Source organism: Oryx dammah, unplaced genomic scaffold (assembly GCF_014754425.2).
Source record: "Oryx dammah isolate SB20612 unplaced genomic scaffold, SCBI_Odam_1.1 HiC_scaffold_3, whole genome shotgun sequence".
NCBI classification, from domain to species: Eukaryota; Metazoa; Chordata; class Mammalia; order Artiodactyla; family Bovidae; genus Oryx; species Oryx dammah.
Window position 1 is genome coordinate 100,060,782 of NW_024070187.1, and position 24,234 is coordinate 100,085,015.

Consider the following 24,234-nt stretch of genomic DNA (forward strand, 5'->3'; position numbering starts at 1 on the left):
CAGCAACTAGAGAAAGCCTGCCTGCAGCAATGAAGACCCAGCACAGCCAAATATAAGTAAATGAATACTTTTTTTTGTTATATTGTTTTTTCATTTAAATTTCTTTAATTGGAGGCTATTTACTTTACAATATTGTATTTGTTTTGCCATACCTCAACATAAACCCGCCAATGTAGCTCTCCAAGTATCATCCATGTGCTCGGTCACGCCCAGCTCTTTGAGGCCCCGTGGACTGTAGCCTGCCAGGCTCCTCTGTCCATGGGATTTTCCAGGCAAGAGCACTGGAGTGGGTTGCCATTTCCTACTCCAGGAAAGTATCATATATAGATGTCCTGAAGGTCCTCAAGCCTTTTTCAGAGGGGCCCCTGAGGTCAAAACTAACTCCAAATGATATTAAGACACAGTTTGCCATTTCACTCTTATTTTTCTCTCAGATTTGTAATACAGTCCTCCAGAGACTGCATGGTGTGTGATATAACACAGACTGAAGGCATAGGTAGATAAGAGAATTCAGCTGTCTTCCATTAAGCCAGTCATTAAACAGATGTACAAAAATGCAATACCAAGCTTGTTGCTAACATATTTTTGGTTTGTAAAAGGCAGTTTTCATTCAAAGATACATTACTTTTATTTAACATATCTAACAGTTTACTGTTACTTTTAAATTACTGAAGTATTTCAAGCTGATATCTTAATTTCTGATACTGTAAATACCAATGGTGGGGGGAGGCTTCCCAGGTGGTGCAGCAGTAAAGAATCCACCTGCCAATTCAGGAGCCACAGGAGATGTGGGTTCAATCTCTGGGTCAGGAAGATCCCTTGGGGAAAGGAATGGCAACCCACTTCAGTATTCTTGCCTGAGAAATCCCATGGACAGAGGAGCCTGGCTGGCCACAGTCCACGGGGTCACAAAGAGTCAGACACGCTTGAGTGACTGGGCATGCAGACAAATACCAATGGATATAACGCACATGAACAAAACTTCTTTGGGTTTTTCAACAACAATCGAGTGTGTAAAGGAATCCTGAGGCCACAAAGCTTGAGAATGGCTACCTTAGAGAGCAGGGACTCATGTGTTTCTGTGGCGCCCCAGTCAAGAAGGTCTGAGTGATTAGTTGAGTGATTTGTAATTGCACTGTTCCCCAACTTGTCCTCTGTTAAAACAACTATCCATCCTACGTGTGAGATGAATTTATTATTGAAGCTGCAGCACCTAGCACAGAGGCAGCCAATAAATACTTGAAAGAGAAAGGAAAGAAGGAAGGAAGGAGGGGAAGAGAGGATGGGATGGAGAGAGGAAGGGAAACAGGAAGGAAGGAGGGAAAAGAAGGAGACGTGTCTCCTTCATTCTTCAAAAATTCTACCACAGTAATCTGTCCACTGAGATTATTAACCTTCAAGTAAATGTGTCACATTGATATGATTTCTAAGGTGATTAAGATGCCAGTAGTCGTATCTGATATGTTGGTACATCCCAAATACAGCTTAGAAACCATGATTTTTAAGACAAAGGTTTAAAGAATCTTCTCATAAATAAATGAACAGACATTTATGCACACTAATCCTTCAATATCAGAGGACAATTTTAAGATAAAGAAAGATACAAATTAAGAAAACAGATGCAGTCAATTTGGTTGTGTATGCATAAGTTATCTCCCTTATGGATAATAAAATCTCAATAATTAGAGGTGACTTCCTATAGTTAAAATGCTTTATCCCTAGATTTAGAGTGAGAATGGGTAGAATTAAGCCAAAGATAATAAATGGGGGCAGGTCAAAGCAAAACTGGGCATAGGCAAGTCTATCTTCAAGATCCTCTAAATCTCTATCTGGCCTATTCTTCCCCTTCAGCTGCCCATGACGCTGCTTGTCATCCCTATGAAGTCCCTTCACCAACCAAGCCCACCCTCACCAAGGTACTCCACTTGGCCTGGCCTTCGGGGCATTAATCTATGCTTTAATTCAATCTGTACAATTTAATCCATATAACTTTTACAGTCAAAAAAAAAGTTAAACATCTTCTATCACAACTCCCTCATACACAATTGAAACTCAACCAGGTTAAGACTTGACCCAACAGGTATTAATTCATGACAAAGCTGCAGTGAGAATCTAACATCAAGTTCTCTTCCTTTTCCAGAAATAATATAATGAAAAATTTTAAATAATCTGCTAAACCCTTCACAAAGCACTCTCTTTCAGACCACTCTTAACTCCCTCTCCATGTAACAACTTTTCCTATATATTCCATTTCCTTAACATAGTCTCCTATGTTAATGCAGTAAGACATTTAACCAACCATGGGTGTTATCTATATTCAAAATCCATTAAAGTCCATCATACTTTAACTGAAGTTAGTTTATCAGGTTAGTTCTCCAACCACTTTACCTCATAATATTGGGGGGCCTCACAGCATAGCTTGTGGGATCTTAGTTCTCCAACCAATTCTCCAGACCCCAGCAGTGAAAATACCAAGTTCTAACCGCTGGACCACCAGGGAATTCTCATAAGATTTCTATTGTAATAGGAACAGTCTTCAACCAAAGGAGTAAGTGGGAATCTCACACATTATATCAGGGTCAGAAACATGAGAACTGAGAACCAGAGGACATTCTGGCTCCTTAAATCATGACACAAAGTCAGAGAGAAATATATACACATGGTGCGTGCATGCTCAGTAGCTTCAGTCGTGTACAACTCTTTGCAACAATGTGGAGAGCAGCCGGCCAGGCTCCTCTGTCCATGGGGTTCACCAGGCAAAAATACTGGAGTGGGTTGCTATGCCCTCCTCTAGGGGATCTTCCCAACCCAGGGATCAACACAGGGTCCCCTGCATCTGCTGCATTGCAGGCGGATTCTTTACCACTGAGCCACCTGGGAAGAGAAGCTCTCTCTATATTTATATATGGATATGGATAGATATATAAATAGAAAAAAAGAAAGAAAAAGAAACAGAGGAAGGAGAAAGAAAATAACAAGGAGAAAAAACACAGCCCAAGGGACTTTGTAGAAAAATAACCAGACCACCAAAAAATGCATCAAAAATTGTACCTCTAGATATAATTTGGAAATTGTACAATCTGGAAAGCAGCCCAACAGCCTTCTTTGCTTTATCAACCAGTCAACATATATTCATGCAGTACTAACAAGTATCAGGTACTGTGCTAGGCATAGACAAGTCAAAGATAATTAGATCTGGCTCAAGTTACTCACAGGCTAAGGTGGAGAGATCGACATTAAACAGTGAATAAAACACTGTAGTAATGCAGTGAGAAGCTCCAATCCTTTGGCCACCTGACGGGAAGAGCCAACTCACTGGAAAAGACCCTGATGCTGGGGAAGACTGAAGGCAGGAGAAGGGGGAGACAGAGGATGAGATGGTTGGATGGCATTACCAACTCAACGGACATGAGTTTCAGCAAACTCTGAGAGACAGCGAAGGACAGGGAAGCCTGGCGTGCTGCTTTTCATGGGGTCACAAACAGGTGGATGTGACTGAGCAACTGAACAACAAAAGGCAGTGAGATAGACATGCATAGGCTGAGGTGAGAACACCTCAGCCTTATGGAAGGATTCAGGAAGGGTTTCTGGAAGGAGATAACATCTGATGAAGTCTAACGTGAGTCTAAGCAGCACCTCTCGAACACAAAACTACCTGAGAATCTTGTGGGAAAAGTTCTGAATCAGTAGATGTAGGAGAGACTTGAGATGCTGTGATTCTAATCAAGCTCCAGACAGTGTTTGAGCTGTTGGTCCCCAGATCATTCTTTGAATTGCAAAGGTCTTTAAAAACGGCCAATGACTAAGTAAAGGATCAGTTCAGTTCAGTTCATTTCAGTCGCTCAGTCATGTCCGACTCTTTGCGACCCCATGAATCACAGCACACCAGGCCTCCCTGTTCATCACCATCTCCCGGAGTTCACTCAAACTCATGTCCATCGAGTCCGTGATGCCATCCAGCCATCTCATCCTCGGTCATCCCTTTCTCCTCCTGCTCCCAATCCCTCCCAGTATCAGAGTCTTTTCCAATGAGTCAACTCTTCGCATGAGGTGGCCAAAGTACTGGAGTTTCTGCTTCAGCATCATTCCTTCCAAAGAACACCCAGGGCTGGTCTCCTTTAGAATGGACTGGTTGGATCTCCTTGCAGTCCAAGGGAATCTCAAGAGTCTTCTCCAACACCACAGTTCAAAAGCATCAATTCTTCGGCACTCAGCCTTCTTCACAGTCCAACTCTCTCATCCATACATGACCACAGGAAAAACCATAGCCTTGACTAGATGGACCTTAGTCGGCAAAGTAATGTCTCTGCTTTTGAATATGCTATCTAGGTTGGTCATAACTTTTCTTCCAAGGAGGAAGCGTCTTTTAATTTCATGGCTGCAGTCACCATCTGCAGTGATTTTGGAGTCCCAAAAAATAAAGTCTGACACTGTCTCCACTGTTTCCCCATCTATTTCCCATGAAGTGATGGGACTGGATGCCATGATCTTCGTTTTCTGAATGTTGAGCTTTAAGCCAACTTTTTCTGGAGAGGGTGAATACAGGCAGAAGAGACAATTGAAGTAAATTACAGAAGAAACACTTGAGTGTGTGATGAAACTGAAGCACATTGGTGTCCCCAGGTAGCTGAAGAGATATTCACTGCTAAATTGGAGGTAGATGGGAGTATGGTATATTTTAAATAGAGGGGAATTTATTACATAGGCAATGGAGCATATCTAAGTAAGCTGGACGGTTACACAGTAAAAACTGCACATCAAATCTGGAGGTTTCATTGGTAGAATCATGAGCAAGAAGATAATATGCTATACTACTTTAAATAAAACTGCTCACAGTGATGATGAGGGCCTAATTTGTGCTGTTAGTGATAGATTTATTTCAAAGGGAACTGATGTGAGAAATGTTTAGGAGATAAAATAGGTCAATTTACTTTAACTTATTAATTTAAAAAAAAAATCAAAAAAGTTGCTATTTCTTTACATTCTTTGTCATCCAGGTGTCTATTCTTAATCTGACAGTAACCTGTGATCTTGAACAAGACACTTAACTTCTTTTCACACTAGGTTTCACATTTTAAAACAGTAAACGGTTGACCCAAATAAACACTGTGGTCTCTTTAAACCCTAAACTTTATAATCCTATGAATTAAATTCATCTCTCATTGAATAGTGCAACCATCAAATATATTCTTAAAGCCTACCACAAGACCTAGAATATATTTAAATATACATTGTATTACTAACTTTGAAGCTACCTAGCCAGCAGGTCTGAAAATCTGAGACTTTTAAAATCCTCCCTCTTCTTCACCCATGACATTCATTATTGGGTTCAATTAATTTGCACTTGTGTCCTACTGATGATTCTTTGGTTTATGCTCTTATTATTTTTTAGCTGAGCTCCTGCCATAGTAGCTGATAAGTCCCCTGGCTCTAATCTAAACCCCTTTCAAACATGATTCAAGAAACTGCTTGGTGGCTCAGTGGTAAGGAATCCGCCTGCCATGCAGAAGACGGGTTCAATCCCTGATCTGGGAAAACACCACATGCATGGAGGAGCTAAGCCCATGCCCCACAGCTGCTGAGCCCTCACCCTCGAGCCCACAAGCCTTAAATACTGAGCCCACATACTGCAGCTACTGGAGCCTGAGCTGCACAACAAGAGAAGACAACTCCAGTGAGAAACCCACGTAACACAACTAGAGAGTAGCCCCCACTCACCACAACTGGAGAAAATGAAGCAACTTGCAGCAATGAAGATCCAGAACAACCAAAAATAAATAAATTTTAAAAAAAAGAAACTGAAGAACTCTGGAGTCAGAAAGACCTGGGCTTAAATGCTAAATCCTCTGCTTCTTGGTTACGTGATTGCTAGCAAGTTATTTAACCTCTCTAAACCTGAGTTTCCTTATCTATAAATCATAGGGATGATATGAGGATTAAATGTTTGTAAAGTGCTTAGCACAGTGATTATAACACAGCAAGAACTCCATAAGTGCTAGTTGTCATTCTGAAAGACTAGTCTCATAAAGACTTGAGCAGGCACTTCACAATAGAAGATCAAATGGCCAATAAAAATTTAAAAAATTCTTCTTCCTTAGTAGTCAGCAAATGCAAACTACTGCTTCATGAGTAGTATGAAGTACAATTAGGTATCCACCTGATCAGCAAATTTTGAGAACTTAAAAATGAAGCGTTGGTGAGGATATAGAGCTTTTTATATACTGCTGATGGGGATGTAAATTCATGCAATCAATTGAGGAAAATATTTGGCATTATTTAGAAAAATTTAGAGAAGGCAGTGGCAACCCACTCCAGTGTTCTTGCCTGGAGAATCCGAGGGACGGGGGAGCCTGGTGGGCTGCCGTCTATGGGGTCACACAGAGTCGGACAAGACTGAAGCTACTTAGCAGCAGCAGCAGAAAAATTTAACGTGCACATGGACTTCTCTGGTGGATCAGACGGTAAAGCGTCTGTCTACAATGCGGGAGACCTGGGTTCGATCCCTGGGTTGGGAAGATCCCCTGGAGAAGGAAATGGCAATCCACTCCAAGACTATTGCCTGGAAGATTCCATGGACAGAGGAGCCTGGTAGGCTACAGGCTATGGGGTCGCAAAGAGTCAGACACAACTGAGCGACTTCACTTTCACTTTCACCCCAAAACTCAAGAGTTCCTTTCCTTGATATGTATCCTAGAGAAGTTCTTATACATGTATTCTAGAATCTATGAGCAACAATATATGTGCATAAAAAGTACCATATGTATACTTAATGTTATCATATATAAATATATGTATTTATTTTAAATTTACTTAGTACATTTATATATAAATAACTCAGGTTAATAATTAGGGTTGATTTCCTTTTGGATTGACAGAAGGAAATCAACCCTGAACATTCATTGGAAGGACTGATACTAAAGCCAAATGTCCAATACTTTGGCCACCTGATGTAAAAAGCTGACTCATTGGAAAAGACCCTGTTGTTGGGAAAGTTTGAAGGCAAAAGGAAAAGAAAATGACAGAGGATGAGATGGTTAGATAGCATCATGGACACATGGACATGAATCTGAGCAAACTCCAGGAGATAGTGAAGGACAGGGAGGCCTGGGATGCTGCAGTTCATAGGGTTGCAAATAGTTGGACACAACTTAGTAACTGAACAACAACATACATAGACAGACACACATAAGTAATATAGAAACAATCCAAATGTCTATCAATGGTGAAATGGATGAGGAAATTTTGATGTAGTCATAGAGTAAAATACTATGTAAGTTACTTGAATAAACTACATAAATTAACATGAGCCTTACAGTGTTTCATGGGCTTCCCTGATAGCTCAGTTGGGGATAGCTCCTGCAATGCAGGAGACCCCAGTTTGGTTCCTGGGTTGGGAAGATCTGCTGGAGAAGGGATAGGCTACCCACTCCAGTATTTTGGGGCTTCCCTGGTGGCTCAGCTAGTAAAGAATCCACCTGCAATGTGGGAGACCTAGGTTTGATCCCTGGGTTGGGGAGATCCCCTGGAGAAGGGAAAGGCTACCCACTCCAGTATTCTTGCCTGGAGAATTCCATGGTTCATTGGGTCACAAGAATCGGACATGACATGACTGAGCAACTTTCACTTTCACTAGAGGGTTTCACAAAATCAAGTGATTAAGAGTATTTATATACTACCATGGCTTCCCTGGTCGCTCAGACAGTAAAGAATATGCCTGCAATGCAGGAGACCCAGGTTCAATCCCTGGGTCAGGAAGATACCCTTGAGAAGGGAATGGCAACCCACTCCAGCATTCTTGCCCAAAGAATTCCATGGGAAGAGGAACCTGATGGGCTCTGGTCCACGGGGTCACAAAGGGTCAGACATGACTGAGCAACTGTCACTTTCTTTCACCACGATTACAAGATTGAAAACCTACAAAGAAAGGCAAGGGGATAAGTGACAAAAGGCAGAGTAGTGGTTACCTCTAGCAGGGAAGGAAAAGCACAAGGTCTTAAAGGAGCACAAAGGGCTTACTGGGAGTCTACTTGGTGGTTATACAAGGTTTGCTCTGTAATTATTCTTTAACTGAATTTGTTTTATGTACACTTCTGCTGCTACTAAGTCGCTTCAGTCATGTCCAACTCTGCGCAACCCCATAGATGGCAGCCCACCAGGCTCCCCCATCCCTAGGATTCTCCAGGCAAGAACACTGGAGTGGGTTGCCATTTCCTTCTCCAATGCATGAAAGTAAAAAGTGAAAGTGAAGTCGCTCAGTCGTGTCTCACCCTCAGTCACCCCATGGAATGCAGCCTTCCAGGCTCCTCCACCCATGGGATCTAGAGTACATGGTATTTTCTAAAAAATAAGTTTCATTGCATCATTCTGCTTTTAAAATCTTTCAGAGGTTCTTTATTGTGGAATAAAAAACAAACTCCTTAGCTTTGTCTTTAAAACCCTTTCATGTTATATCTCCTGTATCTTTCTTCATCCCCATCTATGCCCCAGCACAGTGAATGACATCTAGCTCCCCCCATCAATCATACTCCCACAAGTCTCTAGGCCCTTGAAAAACGTTCTCACTGTTCCCCTTCTTCTAGCTAACCTCTTATTGCCCTTAACATTCAGCTAAAATCTTGCTCCCTCTGGGAAGCATTCCTTTCCAAACCCCCATCCCATCTGTCTTAGACTCTCCTCTGTGGCACTTCCTTCAGCACTGGATGGCTACCCATCTAATAGCAGTGGATAAGTACCCCACTCTTTAGAAATCACTCCCTTTTTTAATGACATACTTTATCATAAGGGTCACATACTTTAAACACAGCTCCTTTAAAGCAGGTGCTGTCTTTTTCATCTATCCCAAGTGCAAAGGATGATATCTATACTGCAGATTCTCAGTAAATGTGTGCTGAATGAATACATGTTTAAGAGGGGGCAATATATATTTTCGACATCACTGGGAGTGACCCATAACTCAAAAGATTAAGTTCAGCCATAAAAAAAATCACCCTTGTTTGAAATCAAAATGGTTGATTACTGGCAATTACATATGTTTCTCAGTCATAACAAACACTCATTTAACACATATTGATTAAGTACAGCATAGTGATGACTATTATATCTGCTTCCTCAAAGTAATCATAATCAGACAGTAATGAGAATCATGATGTGAAAAAAGTACAAGGTTAATTCATTAATACTCCACAGTTATGGGTTATGCATTGATTCATAGGGCAGCCTATATACCCAGAGTTATATAAGCCACTAAGCAAATGAAAGAGAGATATTGATCACTCGTTCAGAACAGCTTCTTTTGGAGTCTTACAAGCATCACTGTCATAATCTGTTTCTCAGAGATGTTGTTTGACAGATTATACATGGTTCATCTCCATTGGAGTCTATTGATTACTGACATTGGCAACTATGAAGCATCAAGTATTTGATTAAAAAATATATTTTGCCTATGTGAGCTGATATTTTTATAAAATAATAAGATTTTAAAATGATTCCAAATAGCAAAGTAGCTGGATCCATTTTTAATACTGTCTTTATTAAGCAAATAATTTGTAGGCTAAAATGTCCACAAATGGAGTTTTATAAAACTATGATGTGGTTTCTCTTCCCTTATGTCTAAAGATCTAAATGTTACATTAATATATATCACATATATCTTATATACACATATATATGTACACGCATGCTGTGTGTACGCTTAGTTGCTTCAGTCATGTCCGACTCTTTGCAACCCTATATGGACTATAGCCCACCAGGCTCCTCTGTCCATGGGATTCTCCAGGCAAGAATACTGGAGTGGGTTGCTATGGCCTCCTCCAGGGGAGCTTCCCAACCCAGAGATCGAACCAGCGTCTCCTGTGTCTTCAGCATCTCTTGTGTCTCCTGCGTTAGCAGGTGGGTTTTTACCACTAGCACCACCTGAGAAGCCCCATATACAAGCATATATGTTCCTGAAAGGAATTAAGTGTTAGAATTTAGATCAGAACCAATATTCTACTAGAGAAGATGAAGCAGTAAAATGAAGAATTATGTTGCAGATAATAAATGCCACCGAAAAATACTGTTATGTAAATACCCAACTGTTATGCAGCCACAGGAAATTGCTCACTGCAATCATCTTACTTAGACTAGCACCATCCAGGGTGGTAGCATCATGGTGCTGTAAGACACACTTATGCACCTAAAGACCTCAAGCTCCTTCACGTGGTATTAATAGCATAGCACCACACCATCAGTTAAACACTGATTTTCACCTCTTTAGTTGACATGATTTGGGAGCAGTATTTCTTCAGATCCACACACTAAATCATATGCAATATTTAAATTGGTTATATAGATCACATGTTTCCTGCTAAGGAATATTTTTAAGTTTGCAACTCACCACTGCTTGTATGGTTTCTCATCTACAGGAAATGGGTCTAATTCAACAGCTTCTTGCCTGAGTCGCCATAACAGAGATCTGAGATGGTATTGCCGTGGGTGTTTCTCACGCTAGCCTAAAATCAAAGCAAAAACACAATCAAGTTTGATTTTACCATTTCAGTGGGGATTTCACCTGCATTTAGAAAAATCAAAAGACTAACAAAGACGTTGGGGGATGGGTAGTGAGCACACAAGGGAAAGGAATAAAATCTCAACGTAGTTCACTCTGTTCAAATTTATCAAACACTAGAACTCTGGTGTGGCCATCACCAGAGTAGCTGGATATTTTAAAATTTGAACATAAGCCCAATTAGTAATTGTTACCTTGGTCGACATGGATTTGAGTTTGTGATAGGAGGCACCCTATTCAGCTTCAACTATAAGCTCCCTGTTACATGTCTGCACAGTCTGCTCCTCATAAAGAACAATGGGTTCATATGGAAAAATGCATTACAGAGTCACGGATAAAGGAGATATTGGAAAATTTTCTGAACTATGTGAAATAAAATGAAACTAAATTGAATTTGAGCAACCATACTCCAACAAAAATTATTTAATAAAGAAGGCAAAAAATAAGTTAAAATGTTAAAAACTGAAGTTGGTGTAAAGCTAGAAAGAGACCTTATGTACATTTTTCCATAATCTGATCCAGCTACAGAAGTAGGTTTGTAACTTCAGTCTGTCACTGTTGTGGTAAGGAACCCACCTGCCAAGGCAGGAGATGCAGGTAAAGTCCCTGAATCAGGAAGATCCCCTGGAGGAGGAAATGGCACCCACTCCAGTACTCTTGCCTGGAAAATCCCATGGACAGAGGAGCCTAGCAGACTCCAGTCCATGGGGCTGCAAAAAGTCAGACACGACTGAGCACACACACAGTTGTTCCAAGCAAGAGTTCCCTTCCAGGCCAAGTACTTAGGACTGTTGTTGGACTTCTCCCCCACCACATCTTCCTGCCCTCCCCATCCCAACGCGGCCCACCACCATTTCAGAAGGGGTGAATTTCTTCCTCCTGTGAATCCCTATTGCATTTGTTGCATAGGGACACTTGCTCATATACCACGTTTGTTATTTAACCTCATCTCCCTAAATGACTATAAGCTCCCTAATGGCAGAAGCTGTGTTGTATGTGTGTGTGTTAGTTGCTCAGTCATGTCTAACTCTTTGAGAGTCCATGAACTCCTCTGTCCATGGGATTTCCCAAGGGAAAATACTGGAGTGGGTAACCATTCCCTTCTCCAAGGGATCTTCCTGACCCGGGTATCAAACCCAGGTCTCCTGCATGGCAGGCAGATACTTTACCATCTCAGCCACCAGGGAAGCCCAGAAGCTGTGTTACAGTTTCAAACTCTATCACCCACAGTACTTAGATAACTCTGTGCATGGGATACCTTCATTCATGGAATAGTGATTGTGCCCCTACTATGCACCAGGCAGACACAGTCAGTGCCTGACAGAGATTATAACTGAGTAGTGAATACATGAGGCCCAGGAAGCAGCAATTACTGTGCTCCAGGATAAGTGCTATGACAGAGGACGCACAGACGCTGAATGAACACTGCCAAATAACAGACATACCAGCCTGACTTCTCTATCCGGGCTTTCAGATCCTATTTCCAATGTATGAGAAGAGGATGATTACTTTAAGAAACTCATTTTCACAAAGTACATAAAGCACCCAAGCAGGTTAACATCCAAAACCCAGGAGGCTGTTTTACATCTATGAAGACAAGTCAGTACTGGGTTATGTGTGTGTTTTCCTGCTTACACACACACACACACACAGACACACATACACACAGTGTAGCAGAAGTCTTGTTTGTTATTATGCAGGCCACTCTGCAAATGCCTAATTGCCCTGGAGGAGAATTTCATTTTATACCTGTGTGCCATGTGAGGTTTTAAAGCAGCTATGGGTTAGGAATGCTTCTGAGGAAACTTCAGTTCTTTCTTTCTCCACTCAAAATTTAATTTCCATTCCTAGGAGCATTAGTTCTATAAGCCTATGAGTTTCACATCTCACAGTTACCAGGGATAAGACCAGTGAGAAAGGCTTGTTATAAATCTAAAATGTCAATTCAACTAGAAAATCCTTTATCAAAAATAATTAGAAACTTGCAGTCCACTTTTTAAACTAAAAAATGTTTCTTTCAATTTAAGAATTTTCAAATATCACCTGAAGTCTCCATTTAGAGTTTCTACCAAGATTCACAATTAAGAAACAGAGTTCTCTTTCATTAAATAGTGGGGGGAAACAGAACCTGAAACATACAGGCTTTCCACTTTTCCCTCTTTGCCTTGATTTTCTTATAAGGATAAAATGTACTCAAACTAAAATATCTTTAGTCAAAACCCTTACAAGTCTGCTATGAAAATATGTTCAGACAGGTACATTTCTGAAAATCCAGGCTCCAGATCCAAATTAAATTTTCAATCAATTTGCAGCATGATCTTGTATCTGAATCAGCAACAGTGTCTTATTTCAGACTTATGCAATGCAATAAATATCTCTCATATGCTAAAGAAGCAAATGGATTCTGTTCTTTATCAATAAGCATCTCCCCCTGCAGTCTGTGGGCCCAACTTTTCCCACAAGTCCTTAGTCCTCAGAAGAAGCTGTAAGAGATGCAAGTATTGTAGGAAGGAAGCCCTCAGCCTATAGCAAATAAGGCACTATACCTCTTTGTGTCATCCTTAGACACTTTGTGCCTCTTTTTTGCATAAGTGTTGCAATGTCCAACCAAAAGCATAAAAGAGACTACAAGACAAAACAGGGGCAATGGAGAAAGAATTTAAAATGTCAATTTATCACTTCTTATTCTAAGTGAAGCAAGTCTCTCTTGCTTTGAGTTCATTATTCTCACTAGCAACTAAGCAATCATTTGACTTAAGCACACCAATCCCATATAAAGTCTTATAGCTACAAATGGGACCTGCAGCCAGAACTAGATCAGGAAGGCAGAGCATCTGCCCTCATGCTTAACAAGAAAAACCCAATTTGCCTTCTTTCCCTTATCATCTGTATTCAAAGACTATTACTCTAAGATTCACTTACATAAAGTCACACACACACACAAAACAAACAAACAAAAACAAAAAGCCCTCCCTTTAAATATGGGAGGCTTTATCACATTGCTTAAAAATTATGCAGATTCCCTTTGCTTATGATATTCCTATAGGATATACTAACAAGGGAAATCCTATGAATTTTCCTGTAATTTTTAAATATACACATATTTCAGGGCATCCACCACCCATTCTCAGTTCATTTCAGCCTTGAAAAATATTGACCACACACTAGGAAACCATTAAACACTAATAGCTGCAGACATACCAGACAATGACAGCAAAAACACAGTTGGTCCCTCTGGGATCCGTTTGTGAACATCCCCTTCCAGCCTGGCAAACACGCTCCAGCCTGGCAAACACGCTCCTCCCCACAGCAGATGCTGTTCTGGGGCAGACAAGCAGGAAGCTGGAGGCAGCACCTGGTCTTTCCCACTGGACGTATCATTTCTTACTGTCTCATCATCAAGAGTCTTTTCACCCACACTGTGAAGATTTTATAACACCAGGAGACTGTCGGATTAAAGACACCTTGCAACAACGAGAGCGAAAGATGCACAAATGAGGAAGCAAGAAGACTCTTTTAATACCTAAGGTCATACCACCTTTGTCACTGGCTTTTCCAGTTCCGTTGTCAGGGCGAGAAAACCCAGTGTGCTTTGTGTGATCAAATAAGCTAACTTAGTACTTTGTGTCAATTTTAAGAGTGAGATCAAGGTGGTGGAAGGAATACATACCCAGAGATGGAAAAACTGCTACATCCAAACTGTCTGACCCCTATAATCCGATGGCTCCAAAGTGGAGTTGGAAGCTGGCAAGCTCATCCGTGAGCGTGAGCATTACTGTCTAGATGTACAACACAAACACTCACCTAAGGCAGAAATTTACAGAAGCCTCTCTGAGAGTCATGGGCCTTCCTGCAACCATTCTAACACATGCATCAGCGTTCTGTGAGATCTTCCGGGGTCTGACAACTGGCAGACGAGGGTCAGAGGGAGAAATCAAACCTCGGACTGGCAATGCCTGGTGCACTTAGACCCAATTTCCTTCCGTCTAAACTGTGGCCTGTCCCATAGGACTCAGCCTGCCTCTGTCGGGTCGGTTCATAAAAGTTACTGTCAACACACCAAGGCAGGGAGGGCGGCTGTGCAAACGCTGTGGAGCTCTGCAGCAAAGACACCCCGTGTAAACAACCTTGTGACTGCCTCAGCACCAGCTGCCATGGGATAAGCCGTTCTTCTGCTGTGGTTAAATTGCAGTACCCTAGGAATGTATGCATTTAAGGGGGTAAAAGCAGAGACTTGGTCTCTAGATTTAAATGGAGAGGAGGGGGGAAGAAAGAAATATGTCTGTAATTTTCTTGAAATGGCTCTAGTCTTGATTTACTTGAAAATCACATTTATTTTGCTGCAGGCACAAAGACATCCTTTCTGCTAAATATACTGCCCTGGTCCTTTCTGATGATAGATCTTTTTCTCCCAAATGGGCTCTGACATTTCTAGGGGACACAGTATCCCAGTACAGAGTACCTGGGAACCATGCCATAAAGAAAAAAATGCTGCCTGCTGTTGACTAGATCACTTTCTTAAAGGGACCCTTTACCTGTACGACCGCAGTGCCACTGTTTCCTCTTGTCTTTAACCTGACCCCCCGCCACTTCCCATTCTATGTTCCTCTCCCCAGCTCAGATTTAGCCTTGGGTCTCTCTGCAAGAGTAATGCTGTTAGTTTTGCAGCTACAATATTAAAAAAAATACCATTCCCTAACTAAAATATGTAAATATGCCCCCCAAATATCTTTTTAAGCACAACATCTCATGTAGTAAACATAAATGCATAACTTAAAGATGTGATTTTTTAATGTTTTATGGAGCCCACAGCATTTCTTAAATATGGGACCAAGGCAAGCACTTCTAACAAGCACAGCTGTTTCGCTCTCTCTCTAATTTTCTCTTCCTTTTTGCAGCTCTGCATTGGTCTAAAAAACCCCCGATCACAATAAAAATGCTCCCTCCCACCCTCTGCCAACCCTTACTCCAAACTGAAAGGTTTCAACACGCCCAAGTCCTGGGAGAGATGCTCGGCACAGAAGGAAAGGCTGGTGGCTTCTTGCCTCAGAGGTAGTTCACTTCATTAATCTCCTATCCACCCCATCTCTGCCCCTGTCTCCCATGCTCACTCTCCCGCCCCACCAGGAGCAATCAATAGACATCACACCACCCTCCAAAAAACCGGTTAGAACCCAGAATGAGCAAAGAGCCACCTACCATTCCGTGCTTGAGAACTACGATCCTGATCCAGCAGTGTTTGCCCCAGAAATCCTCCCTACTTGTCTCTCATTAACCACATTCCAAACTGTAATAAGGAATAGATTGTTTGGAGGTGGAGAAATTGTTTAAAATTAATGATGGACAGGTGATTGCCAAGAAAACCCAAGCATAAAGTCACTCGAGCCCCTACGAATTGAGGGGTGAGGAGAAAAATGGAATACTGTAAAAACGAAAAAGGAAAGAAAAAAGGTAAGTACGGAACAAGCACCAACCACCCCCATAAAAATAAAAAGAGAAGGGGAGGTTTAAAAAAAAGAAGAAGAAGAAGACGAAGAGTGGCTTGCTGAATCACCCTCTCTCACTGCCTGGAAACCATTGTGCAGCGCGATGCTGCCTGTACCATTGTGGAACCGACCAGAGGAGAGGACAGAGGGCTTGGGGAATGGGGTTGCTATGGCAACCAAAAGGAGCACACGTGACGTCAAGGCCCAGAGAGGTCTAGGGAGGGAGTAGAGGGGGGAAAGGAGAAGAGGAAAAAGTCTCTGTGCGTCTGCAGCTACCGTGTTTTCCGATGAAATGAGGACCTGGCGAAATGGAAAGGAGCAGGGTTCGTTGGGGGCCGCTATCAGCACCTAGGACATCAGGCAGCCAGTCTGCACAACGGAAACAGCTCTCTCCATGCAGCCCTGGCCCAGCACTCGGCAGGGCTCAGAAAACAAATGCTTGCAGACCCAAACACCATTGGAAATGTACTCAATCTATGCTTTTCAACTCGCCCAGCTTTTTGCAAACAGCACAAAGGCATGTCGTGCCTCTAAGTGTCAAAGCAAACAAGGATGGTTAATAACCTCGGAGGCCAAGTTTGGGTCCCACATTTGAAATGTCATAATCCCTCTTGTCTCTTTCCTTATCTTTCAGAGAAATCCTAAATAAATACCAACTAAACCAAAGTCAGCAAACTAATTCTGAGATTGCAGCTTGAATTTAGAAAGAAAATACTGATAATTTGAGTTACCAAATCTAGATTCTTTTTTTTTTTTAATTGGGTAATTCTTTAGAAAATGGATACAAATTGCATTATTACTATTTGGGGCAGATATCTCAATTTTATTTAAGTAATTTGCCCTATCTTTGACTGTCAGAGTATATTTTTGTCTCCATATATTAATAGTTTGTTAAATGTTAAATATAGGTGCTTAAATATAGATGTCATAGATTATTAAATCTAGAGCATTAATCTGTAAATATTAGGTTTCTAGAGTGAGAGTTCAGAATAATGGAATACTCCCACTATTTTTTTAATTATCTTTTTTTTTTACCTGTTTAAAAATATTTTTTACTTAAGTAAATTTTTCAATACATATTTGGCCTAACCAGGCTCAATCCTTGGGCATCTCAGGTTACATAATTGGATCAAATTCCTTTTTTGCTTAAATAATTTTGAGGTGAATTTCTGTGTATTGCAACCAAGTAAAACTGAGCTTTATACCACTTGACACTATGTTTTAGAACTAGCATACATACAGGAATAAGGAGCTTCTTCCATATGTTAACAGAAAAGATACAGCTTGCAACAGATACAGATTAAGCAATGATTGATCCACTGAAACACATCATAAAACCATATGGGACCACATCAGATTCCCTCATTTTAGGAGGGAATCAAGGGGGGGAAAAAGTCTTGTGTGTTTTCTTTTTCAACCATTGGACAAGTTTTTGGATATTGCTTTGTTCTAATTTCAAGTTCAACAAGAAGCAGTTGATTATTAATTTTTAGTCTTGGCAATGAACCTACCTTACAAGACAACTTTGTCTCAAGAAAAATATGTACTAACTAGCCAAACGACTTTATAGCACAATATAACTGGCATTCAAGCTTTTAATTTACTTTATTCTAAGTTTTGATATCAAAAGTTAACTCTTAATAACTGTATATCAATGAGGAAAAAATGAACTTCAACTCCTACCACACACTGCAAACACAAAAATTAATTCAAGGTAAATTTACACTGAAACATGAAAGCCAAACTATGTGAAGCTATTAGAATAAAATGTATCTTTCAGAAGAAAAAACAGCTTTCTGTTCTCAGAGCAGGCAAAGATTTCTTAGGACACAGAAAGTACTCACCATAATAGGAGGAAAAAAAAAATAGACTTCATCAAAATCAAAAGCTTCCAAAATAACCATTAAGAAAATGAATAGACAGCCTCAGGCTAGAAGAAAATATTCTTGATAAACATGTCTGAAAATACTCTTGATATTCACAATTTCTAGATTTTTTTAAAAATATCCCACAACTCAATGATAAAAACAATTTTGTTTAATGGGCAAAAGTCTTAAGCAGGCATTTGACAAACAAAGATATATATATGGTCAATAAGTATATTAAAAAGTATTCAACAGAATTGGTCATCAAAGAAATGCAAATTAAAATTGCATAAATGCCATTTCACACTCACAAAAAAAATTGGCTAAAATTGGAATGACTAACAACACTAAGTCCTGAGTAGGTTATGGAAATCAGAGCTCTCTTGCGTTATTTGCAGGAATATTAAATGGTAAAACTACTTTGGGAAATGGTTTGGTGGTTTTTAAAGATAAGCATATACCTACAGTATGACTCAACAATTCTATTCATAGTCACCTAAGAGAATAGAAATATTTGTCTATCAAAAAAAGTTATACATAAATGTTTATGCCAGCTTTATTTATAATTGGTAAAAACTGGAAACAACTCAAAGTATATCAGCGGAAGAATGGGTAAGCAAACTATGGTATATTCATATAATAACATACTGTTTCAGCAATGAAAAAAGAATGATAACTATGAATAAGTTAAAACCTATTCATATGTCTTCTATTAGGTGTTAATTCTTGATTTCACAAATGTCAGTGGTAGATGCCAACATTGCACTGGGGTATAGTTTACTAGGGCTTTAATGCTCAACCTATTCATTTCAGTAATATTTAGATGATTAAAATGTTATTTTAAGTCTATTCTATACAGCATAGAAAAAAATAATTTCCTAAAATTAGATCGTCTAATACAAGCTAATTTTTAACACTTAAATATATTTCATTCCTTATTGGATAAAACCAAAACTCTTCATTTAAAGTCCTCAGTAAGAGAATATCACATTTTGAGAATGAACTATGGAAATATACAACAATATAAATGAATCTCAAAAACATGCTATGTTAAAAAAAAAATGAGACAAAAGAGTGTTTAGTATATAAATCCATTTACATAAAGCTCTAAGACAGACAGAAATATTCTATGGTGATAGAAATCAGAACTATGATTGAGGGAGCCACACAGCTGAAGGAAATTTATGTAGTGATGCAAATATTCGACATCTCAATAGAGGTGTTAGTTATTACGTAGATGTAAGCCTTTGTCAAAACTCTTCAAATTCTAACTCTTAAGATCAGTGCATTCACTCAGTGTAAATTAAGTTGCTGTTTTCAAAAAGTTAAAGTCAATTCCCAAGAAGAAAACTGCTAAATGAACAATAAGTTAAGAGTGTCTAAACCTACAAATCTGGTCCTGTACCTGAGTCCTGACTTTACAAACCCAAGCAGACCAATAGAGGAAAATAACAGAATGGAAAATACAAGAGATGTGGCGGATTCATGTTGATGTATGGCAAAACCAATACAATATTGTAAAGTAATTAACCTCTAATTAAAATAAATAAACATATTAAAAAAAATTTTTTTAATAATTTGAAAAAAAAGAAAATTAGAGATACCAAGGGAACATTTCATGCAACGATGGGCACAATAAAGGACAGAAATGGTATGGACCGCCATGGGGTCACTAAGAGTCAGACACGAATGAGCAACTTCACTTTCACTTTTCACTTTCCACTTTCATGCATTGGAGAAGGAAATGGCAACCTACTCCAGTGTTCTTGCCTGGAGAATCCCAGGGATGGGGGAGCCTGGTGGGCTGCCATCTGAGGTCGCACAGAGTCGGACACAACTGAAGTGACTTAACAGCAGCAGCAGCAGCAACAGTAGCAGAAGATACTAGGAAGAGGTGGCAAGAATACACCAATCTATACAAAAATGATCTTAACGTCCCAGATAACCACGATGGTGTGATCACTCACCTAGAGCCAGACATCTTGGAGTGCAAAGTCAGGTGGACCTTATGAAGCATCACTACAAACAAAGCTAGTGGAGGTGATGGAATTCTAGCTAAGCTATTTTAAATCCTAAAAGATGACGCTGTGAAAGTGCAGCACTCAATATGCTAGCAAATTTGGAAAACTCAGCAGTGGCCACAGGACTGGAAAAGGTCAGTTTTCATTCCAATCCCAAAGAAAGGCAGTGCCAAAGAATATTCAAAGTACCAAACAATTGTGCTCGTTTCACATGGTAGCAAAGTAATGCTCAAGATTCTCAGTAATCTTGAGATTACATCTGAGCATTCAAAGCAATGCTCAGGACATAAACCAGGAACTTCCAGATGTCCAAGCTGGATTTAGAAAAGGCAGAGGAACCAGAGATCAAATTGCCAACATCCATTGGATCATAGAAAAAGCAAGAGAATTGCAGAATAACTTCTGCTTCATTGACTACCCTAAAGCCTTTGACTGTGTGGATCACAACAAACTGTGGAACATTCTTAAAGAGATGGGAATACCAGAACACCTTACCTGTCTCCTGCTAAACCTGTATGCAGGTCAGGAAGCAACAGTTAGAACCAAACATGGAACAATGGACTGCTTCCAAATTAGGAAAGGAGTTTGTCAAGGCTGTATATTGTCACCCTGCTTATTTAACGTCTAAGCAGAATACGTCATGCAAAATGCTGGGCTGGATGAAGCACAAACTGGAATTAAGATTGCAGGGGGAAATATCAGTAAACTCAGATATGCAGATGACACCATCTTTATGGCAGGAAGTGAAGAAGAACTAAAGAGCCTCTTGATGAAGGTGAAAGGGGAGAGTGAAAACTGGCTTAAAACTCAACATTCAAAAAATGAAGATCATGGCATCTGGTCCCATCACTTCATGGCAAATAGATGGGGAAACAAAGGAAACAGTGACAAACTTTATTTTCTTGAGCTCCAAAATTGCTGCAGATGGTGACGGAAATCATGAAATTAAAGGATGCCTGAAGTGAAGAGAAGTGAAGTCACTCAGTCATGTCCAACTCTTTGCAACCCCATGGACTGTAGGCCCACAGGCTCCTCAGTCTATGGGATTTTATAGGCATGAATAGTGGAGTGGGTTGCTATCTCTCTTTGGAAAAAAAAGCTGTGACAAACCTAGACAGCATATTAAAAAATAGAGGCGTTACTTTCCAAGGAAGGTCCATATAGTCAAAGCTATGTTTTTTTTCAGTAGTCATGTATGCATGTGACAATTAGACCACAAAAAGAGCTGAGTGCCAAAGAACTGGTGCCTTCAAACTGTGGTATTGAAGAAGATTCTTGAGAGTCCCTTAGACTGCAAGGAGATCAAACCAGTCAATCCTAAAAGAAATCAATCTTGAATATTCATTTTAAGGACTGATGCTAAAGCTGAAGCTCTGATACTTTGGCCACCTGATGAGAAGACTCGACTCATTGGAAAAGACCCTGAGGCTGGGAAAGATTGAGGGCAGGAGGAGAAGGGGACAGCAGAGGACGAGTTGGTTGGATCGCATCACTGATTCAATGGACATGAATTTGAGGAAGCTCCAGGAGATGGTGAAGAACAGGGCAGCCTGATGTGCTGCAGTCAGTGGGGTTGCAAAGAATCAGACATGACTGAGCGACTGGACAACACAGCAAAGCAGACCAAGAAATAGAAGCAGCTAGACTCTAGGTCACCAGGATCTTAAGAGATAGAGCAAGCCTTCTGAAATGAGGAAGACAATTGATGGAGATTTGCCTGACAAACAAGAAATAAGATGTTTAAAAAGAGATTTTTAAGAGATGCCTGGCAAGAACTAAATTCCCAGGTTCCTCTGCAGGGATTATTATTCAGCCACAGGAATAAAACTGAAGGAAATGAAGGTGGTCAATACCTGGTTTTCCAAACAATAAATGGCAAAGACCTCAGGGATAGGAGACATAAAGGAATCAAGTGAGATTGGACTTCCAAGTAGGAATTTAATTTCTAAATATAAGTCTCAAGGGCATTCATGGGGGCTAACAGTAAAACCAATTACTATACTAAGGTCTTTGGGGCTTCCCTTGTGGATCAGCTGTTAAAGAATCCGCCTGCAATACAGGAGATGTGGGTTCGATCCCTGGGTTGGGAAGATCTCCTGGAGAAGGGAAAGGATACCCTCTCCAGTATTCTGGCCTGGAGAATTCCATGGACCATGTAGTCATGGGGTCGCAAAGATTCGGACATGAGTGAGCGACTTTCAAGGAAGGAAGGTCTCTTACCAAAATTGGTCCCAGAGCAGAGAGATCAACTGGTTCTCATTTGGCAGGGACTTCCCAGGTTTTAGCAAGTCCACATGCCAGGAAATCCCTCAGGCTTAGGCAAACAGGGAAGGCTGACTCCCCTATTCCAGAATCTAGAATAGACTTGAACTCTCAGATGAGAATTAAAGGCCCCACCTGCAAAGAAATGATACAAATGAATTTACTTACAAAACAGAAACAGATTTATAGACTTAGAGAATGAATTTATGGTTGCTGAGGGGAAGGGTAGGGGGAAGGGATAGTTAGGGAGTTTGGGAGAGACATGTCCACACTGCTATATTTTAAATGGATAACCAACAAGGACCTACTGTACAGTACATGGAACTCTGCTCAATGTTATGTGGCAGCCTGGACAGGAGGGGAGTTTGGGGGAGAATGGATACATATCTGTTTATGGATGAGTCCCTTCACTGTTCACCTGACTATCACAACATTGTTAACCAGCTATTGACCAGTTAACATTAACCCCAAAACAAAATAAAAAGTTTAAATAAAATATAATAAAAGCACTGAGAAAAATTGAGGTTAAAAACAACTATTTAAATTTCTTAAAATTAAATCAAAATTTATATCTCAAAATATCTTTTTGAAAGTAATTTTTAATTAATATATTTTATTATTCTACTTGGATAGGAAACACATGACCAACAGCTTACCATGGCCATAATAATCTCCAGTGGAACGTAACACATTATTGACCAGAGATATACTAATGCCTCGGGTGTTAATGTCTGCAAAAATTCCCCGGTCAATACTGTGTTAAAGTATTAATGGTCCCTCATATGATCCAGTTTCATTATTGGATATTTTTCTGAAAGAAACAAAAATATTAAATTGAAAAGACACATGCACCCCCATATTCATTGTAGCATTATTTACAGCAGCTAAGATATGGAAGCAACTGAAGTATCCATTGATAGATAAATGTATAAAGATATGGTGTATACATAGTGTGCATATATATATATATATATATATGCACACACATATATTTACTGGTGGCTCAGATGGTATGAGTCTGCCTGTAATGCAGGAGACCTGGGTTTGATCCCTAGGTTGGGAAGATTCCCCAGAGTTTTGTGGGTGACTTAGATGGTAAAAAAATCTGCCTGCAAAGTGGGAGACCTGGGTTTGATTCGAGTTGGGAAGATCCCCTGGAGAAGGAAACGGCAACATACTCCAGTATTCTTGCCTAGAGAATTCCATTGACAGAGGAGCCTGGCGGGCTACAGTCTGTGGAGTCTCAAAGAGTCAGACACAACTAACACACACATACATATAATGTGTGTGTGTGTATATATATATATATATATGTATGTATATAATCACATACAATGGAATATTATTCAGCCATAAAAAGAATGAAATATTGCCACTTTTTACAGCATGGATGGACCTTGAAGGAGTCATGCTAAGTGAAATAAGAAATACATATGATCTCACTTATATGTGGAATCTAAACTAAACAAATGAAAAAACAAAAACAGCTCATAGGTGCAGAGACTAGATTGCCAAAAGCAGGGGCCATGCCATCTGTGCTCAGCTGTGTCTGAGTCTTTTGCGACCTCACGGACCACAGCCCACCAGGCTCCTCTGTCCATGGAATTTTCCAGGAAGGAATACTGAAGTGGGTTGCCATCATATCTTGGTTGTTGTTGTTGTTGTTATCCAGTCGCTCAGTTGTTTCTGACTCTTTGCGACCCCATGGACTGCAGCACACCAGGCTTCGCTGTCCTTCACCATCTCCCGGAGCTTGCTCAAACTCATGTCCACTAAGTCAGGGATGCCATCCAACCATCTCATTCTCAGTTGTCCCCTTATTCTCCTGCCTTCAATCTTTCCCAGTATCAGGGACTTTTCTAAAGAGTCAGTTCATCACATGAGGTGGCCAAAGTATTGAAGTTTTAGCTTCAGTCCTTTCAGTGAATATTCAGGATTCATTTCCTTTAGGATGGACTGGTTGGATCTCCTTGCAGTCCAAGGGACTCTCAAGAGTCTTCTCCAACACCACAGTTCAAAAGCATCAATTCTTTGACCCTCAGCCTTCTTTATGG

At 40.3% G+C, this 24,234-nt stretch overlaps 1 protein-coding gene across 7 annotated transcripts in view; it reads right to left on the reverse strand.

Annotated features, from left to right (window-relative positions):
- MAPK10 (mitogen-activated protein kinase 10) overlaps positions 1 to 16,258 on the reverse strand; it is a 372,947-nt gene extending 356,689 nt beyond the window's left edge. For 2 of the 7 annotated variants that reach the window (XM_040237274.1, XM_040237271.1), the window contains exons 1-2: positions 15,746 to 16,160; positions 10,376 to 10,490 (exon numbers count right to left, since the gene is read on the reverse strand). The gene's annotated coding sequence lies outside the window, so the exon portion shown is untranslated. Of the gene's footprint in view, positions 1 to 10,375; positions 10,491 to 15,745 lie in introns of all 7 variants that reach the window. The other 5 variants (XM_040237275.1, XM_040237270.1, XM_040237269.1 and 2 more) reach the window with 5 other exon arrangements.
- Positions 16,259 to 24,234: the final 7,976 nt, after the last annotated feature.